The sequence below is a fragment of the Mustela nigripes genome, chromosome 15, assembly GCF_022355385.1.
Source record: "Mustela nigripes isolate SB6536 chromosome 15, MUSNIG.SB6536, whole genome shotgun sequence".
In the NCBI taxonomy this organism is placed as follows: domain Eukaryota; kingdom Metazoa; phylum Chordata; class Mammalia; order Carnivora; family Mustelidae; genus Mustela; species Mustela nigripes.
This window is the reverse complement of record NC_081571.1, coordinates 57,306,679-57,312,921: the sequence shown is the minus strand read 5'-3', so window position 1 is coordinate 57,312,921 and position 6,243 is coordinate 57,306,679. Positions and strand designations below refer to the sequence as shown.

The 6,243-nt window shown below is 40.7% G+C and overlaps 1 pseudogene; it reads right to left on the bottom strand.

Moving 5' to 3' along the window:
* Window positions 1-3,407: 3,407 nt before the first annotated feature.
* Window positions 3,408-4,476, bottom strand: LOC132002743 (glyceraldehyde-3-phosphate dehydrogenase-like; annotated as a pseudogene).
* Between the last annotated feature and the right edge of the window lie 1,767 nt (window positions 4,477-6,243).

The window sequence follows — 6,243 nt, the reverse complement described above, 5'->3', positions numbered from 1 at the left end:
CTTGATTACTTCCTTTATGTTTATTATTAGCTGCTTGATGTATTTGGGTGCTCCCATGTTGGGCCCATAAATATTTACAATTGTTATATCTTCTTATTGAATTGTTCCCTTTAGGATTATATAAAGTCCTTCTTTGTCTCTTGTTATAATTTTTGTTTTAAAGTCTATTTTTCCCTTTATAAATATTGTTACCTGGCTTTCTCTTCACTTCCATTCGCATGATAAATGTTTTGCCATCCTTTCAGTTTCAGTCTGCATGTGTCTTTAGATCTGAAATGAGTTTCTTGTAAGCAGCATATAGATAGGTGTTGCTTTTTTTATCTATCTTGTCACCTTATGTCTTTTGATTGGAGCATTTTAATTCAAAGTAGTTATTGATAGATATGTTACTTGTTTTATGGTTGTTCTGCATTTCTTTTTTGTTCCTTTCTTCTCTTGCTCTCTTCTGTCATGGTTTGCTAGTTTTCTTTAGTGAAATATTTGGATTCCTTTCTCTTTATTTCTTCTTATTACTCTTTGATTTGTGGTTACCATTACGTTTTTATACAACATGTTTTGTGTATAATAGTTTATATTAGGTTAATGGTTGCTGAAGTTTGAACCCATACTTTACTCTTCTCCCCCTACCCCCTGCCTCACCATGTTTTAGGTGTATGGTGTTCTACTATACACCCATTTATTGTGAATCCTGATTCACTGATTTTTATAGATATATCTATTTTTACTACTTTTGTGCTTCCTACTTTTCTTACTCCTACTATATGGTCTTTCCTTTCCACTAAAAGACCTCCCCTTTAACATTTCTTTTAGGACTGGTTTAGTGATGATGAATTCTTTTAACTTTGGTTTGTCTGGAAAACTCATCCTTCCTTCTATTCTAATTGATAGTCTTGCTGGATAGAGCAGTCTTGGCTGTATGGTTTTTCTTTCAGCATTTTAAATATATGATGCCACTCCCTTCTGGTCTTCAAAGTTCCTGCTGAAAAGTCAGCTTATGGTCTTATAATGTTTCCTTTGTATGTAACTGTTTTCTTTTCTCTTGCTGCTTTTAAAATTCTCTCTTTATCACTACTTTTTCCATTTTAGTTACTGTGTGTCTTGGTGGGAACTGACTTGGGTTGATTTTGTTGGCGGTTGTCTATACCTCCTGGATCTGGATTTCTGTCTCCTTCCCCAGATTCGGGAAGTTTTCATGCAGTATTTCTTCAAAGAAATTTTCTGCTCCCCCCCCCCCTTCTCCTTCTAGGATCCCTGTAATGTGAATGTTATTATACTTGATGGTGTTACTGTGTTCCCTAAATCTATTTTCATTTATTATTATTATTTTTTCTCTTTTATGTTCAAGTTGGTTGCTTTCTATTACTCTGTCTTCCAGGTCACTGATTCATTCTTCTGCTTTCTCTAGTCTACTATTTATTCTATCTAGTGTGTTTTTAATTTCAGTTATTTTGGTCTTCATGTCTGGTTGGTTCCTTTTTAATGTTTTCTATCTAATTGTTAAGGGACTCACTAATGTTTTCCACTCTTTTCTCAAGTTTGGTCAGTGTGTTTATGATCATTACTTTAACTTCCCTATTAGACATATTTATCTCCATTTCGTTAAGGTCTCTTGCCATGATTTTGTCCTGTTCTTTCATTTGGAGCATAGTCTTCTGTCTCTTTGTTTTGTCTAACTTTCTGTGTTCTGTTCCTATGTGTTTAGAAAGTCACCTTTGTCTCCTGTTTTTGAAGGTAGTGCCCTGCAGTGAATTGTTCCATGTTCTTCATAACCTGGTGCTTCAGGTGTATCTCCAATGTGTGTTTTGTGCACCCTTCTGTTGTGACTGAGCTGCTTTTACCTTCACTCCAGTTGTCTGCAACGGTCTTTCTTTGCCTGTTGTGGGCACAGTTATGTCTCTGTGTTGTTAATGGGCTAAGCTGGGCTTCAGTTGAGTCAGATCAGGTATTGGCCAGAGATGCATAACACCAAACTGCAGGTGCATTTCCTGTGTTGTGCTCTGAGAAGGTTTCATTGGTTAGTGTGACCTGCAGTGAGACCAGCTGTCTGCTCTGCACCCACTACTGGGACTACAATCAAAGTAGTATGTGTAGTGTAGTATCTTCTCCTCTCCCGGGGGCAGGAGTCACTTTAGAGTGGTGTTGTTCTCTGTCAGGGCCGCTTACACACTGCCAGGCTTGTGACATCACTTTGGGTGGGCTCTGAACATATTGGAAGGGGTTGTACCATAGAAGAATGTGTGGGTGGAGTACACAGTTAGCAAATTAGGCATAGCACTAGTTCCGGCAGGTGTCCTTGTGCCTAGGCTGGGAAAGAGGGAGAGAAATGGTCCCTGTCAACTCCTTTGTACTTGGAGAAGTCTCCCAATGATCCCTGGTCACCTGCCACTGGCTCTGAGATTAGTTAAATCATCCTGTATATAAAAAAACATCCTGTTACAAATCAAACTGCTGCTTCTGTGCTGTATCTCTGTGGGGCCGTTTGTTTTACTGTCTCTTTAAACATGGGGACTTCACTCTCTTGGCTGTCCCGGAGCCAATCTCACTGATTTTTAAAGTTCCAGGTGTTAAGCCCAGCTAATCATAATAATTCCAGAAGTGAGGGGTCCCTGGGAGGCTCAGTCAGTTAAGCAACTGACTCTTGATTTCAGCTCAGGTCATGATCTCAGAGTCCTGGGATCAAGCACTGCATTGGGCTCCACACTCAGCAGGGAGTCTGAGTTTGAGGATTCTCTCTGTCTTTGTCCCTCTGTGCCTGCTTGTACTTGCTCACTCTTTCTAAAATAAATAAATCTAAAAAAAAAAAAAAAGAATTCAAGAAATTAGGACCCTCTTCTTTTTAAAGCCAAATGTTATGGTGATTTTTCCTCCTGTGGAGGTTCCTTGTGCCCGGGTTCTTGATGCAAGGGTCTTTTTCTCTCCCCATTCTGTGCCCCCAGTGTCCCTCTCTTCCACAGATAGTAATGCTAGTCTTTTTTTTAGTTCCCAGCTGTCTCTGCCTTTCCTGTGCTCTTCTTTACATTTAGCTGTAGAGAGTCTATTCTGCCAGTCTTCTTTTCATTATCTGGATTATTTACACATCCCTAGTTGCATCCCTGGGTCAAGTTGAGTTTAGGGTCCTCCTACTCCACCAACTTCCCCTGAAGTTCGGAATGGTCTTTTAGTGTGTGTGTGTGTGTGTGTGTGTGTGTGTGTATTTTTTTTCATAGCTACCTAATATGATTTGGGGGGGTTGCTGAGTACAGTGTACTTTATTGATGGTACATGACAAGGTGGGGCTTCTCAAGCTCCTCCCTTTCTTTAGGGGAACTGAGATGGAAACTGTGGAGGTCAGGAGATTCTCAATGTGTTGGCAGATGAGTTGGGGGAAGGACAGTCCAGCAACTGAGGCCTCTCTCTTACTCTTGCTCTTACTCCTTGGAGGCCATGTGGATCATAATGTCCACCACCTGGTTGCTATAGCCAAATTTATCATGCTACCAGGAAATACATCTGACAATGCTCATTGAGAGCAATGCCAGACATAGCATCGAAGGTAGAAGAGTGGGTGTCACTGTTAAAGTCATGGGAGACAACCTGGTCCTCAGTGTAGCCCAAGATGCCCTTGAGGGGGCCCTCTAATGCCTGCTTCACCACTTTCTTGATATCATCATATTTGATGGCTTTCTCCAGGCAGCAGGTCAGATCTACAGCTGACACATTGGGGGTAGGGACATGGAAGGCCATGCCAGTGAACCTCCCATTCAGCTCAGGATGACCTCGCCTACAGCCTTGGCAGTGCCAGTATAGAAACAAGGATGATGCTCTGGACATCCCCTCAACCATCATGCCACAGCCTCACAGAGGGGCCAGCCATGGTCTCTTGGGTAGCAGTGATGGCATGGACTGTGGTCATGAGTCCCTCCACAATGCTGAAGTTGTCATGGATGCCTTAGTCAGAGGTGCCAATCAGTTCATGGTGCAGGATGCATTGCAGACAATTTTGAGGGAGTTGTCATATTTCTCATGCTTCATGCCCATTACAAACATAGGGGCATCAGCAGAAGGAGCAGAAATGATGATCCTCTTGATCCCATACTTCAAGTGAGCCCCAGCCTTCTCCACAGTAGTGAAGACCCCAGTGGACTCCACAACATACTCAGCACCAGCATCACCCCATTTGATGTTGGTGGGATCTCACTTCTGGAAGATGGAGTTGGGCTTTCCATTGATGACAAGTTTCCTGTCCTCAGCCTTGACTGTGCCATGGAATTTGCCATGGGTAGAATCATACTGGAACATGTAGACCATGTAGTTGAGGTAAATGAAAGGGTCATTGATGGCAACAATATCAACTTTGCCAGATAAGACAGCCCTGGTAACTAAGCGCCTGATACGGTCAAATCCATTTATTCCAGCCTTCACCATCCTGTCTCAGGGATGTAGCTGGCACTGCACTAAAAGATGCAGCTGTCTGTCAAATGGGGAGGAATGAAGAGCCCTAACATGATTTTTAAAGTTAAATGAAATATGTAGACCCCTCAGCTACAGCACTGAGTCAAATCTCTTTCTCTCTAAGGACAGTTGAAATATTTCAGGAGTTGTTTTGTTGAAGCTGCAAGACTCTAGTTTTCTCATCTGTACCCTCCCATTATTGCCCTCCACATGCACAGACTGTCAATGTTCCTTAAAAGAATGCATTGAGAATTTGATATAGTGATTTAGATAGGATTGTCCTGTTGTGCCAAGGGCAGGAAACATCCTTCTCTGTGGATGTGGAGACTACAGATCAATTCAGCAGCCCAACTGAGAGCAATTTGTGAATCTCTTATGACTTGGCAATTCCATTTCTATTGAATTGTTCTTTACAGTCACTTTGCACATGATTCACAGGAAGCCTGTTTTCAACTTATAAAACTCTTAATATGAATGCGTTCATCTTCCATTTCTGTTTCAAAATAGAAAAACTTTTAAAAATAGAAAAAAATGAAATACTTTTATCTATTTCTCCTTGTTAGTTAGCTTCACGCCATCTCCCCTAAGCAAAATTCATGCCTGGGGGCAGAAATAAATTAAAATAAAATGAATTAGATTAAAACTTTGGAATGGCTGCTTTAACAGAGTTAAAAGAGAAAGGGCCCATCTGCCCCCAATATCCAGTTGCCCTCCTCATGTAAAACCCCAAGATGGCAGGTCGTTTGGGGGAATAGAGTGTTCTGATCCATGAAAGTCATATAAACATCCTCTTACCTCCACTAGTAACTTCAATAATGTCTTCCCTGGCACTCTAACATCTCTCATCTACTTGACTTTTTGTTATGCTCCCTTCCTCTATCCACATTATTAACGACTTTCTACAACCAATTTCTATGTTCTGGCCCCCATGTTATAGATCAATGCTGGAAGGTTATGAGAAAGTGTTGGCTGATCTGTCAAAATTCCTTTCCCCTCCTAAAAATGTTTTGTTAATAGTTTTACTTCTATGACTGTAATGTTCCTGTTTTATACCTCTCCTATAACCTTTTTAATTTATACATTTGTTTATTTTTTAATTTACATTCAATTAATTAACATATAATGTATTATTAGTTTCAGAGGTAAAAGTCAGTGATTCATCAGTCTTATATAATACCCAGTGTTCCTTCCATCACATGCCTTCCTTAATATTCATCACCCAGTTACCCCATTACCTGCACCCTCTCCTCTAGCAATCCTTATTTTGTTTCCTATGATTAAGAGTCTCTTATGGGTTGTCTTCTCTGATTTCCTCTTCTTTTGTTTTTTCCTCTCTTTCCTCTCCTTCTATGATCCTATGTTTTGTTTCTTAAGTTCCACATATCTGTCCTAAAATCTTTTAGTCTACGATCCTGTTCTCTACCCTGTTGGCTGTCACTGAGCATGTATAATTTGTACCTATTTCTGAAATTCCAATGATTTTCAAGTATTGTTCCTCCTTAGGTTTTCCCTTTCCGACTTCCAATCTGCCAATCCACTGAATGTTGTTACTAATTAAGGAGATAGCATAATTTTTCTACTTTTCCTCCCCCACACTTGCACATACATACAGAAATGACAACACTCAACAGGCTTTCCCACTAATGGAGGATGGTTGGAAAAAAGGCAGGCATGGGCAAGGGGCCCCCATCCTAAGAGGAAAATACTTTTAAAAGGAAGAAGACTCCAACCTGTTATTCTATCCTGCCCTGGAAGAAGCCCTCTGTCCTTTCCCATGTAAACAACTACCTGATAGATGTGCGTGTCAACGAA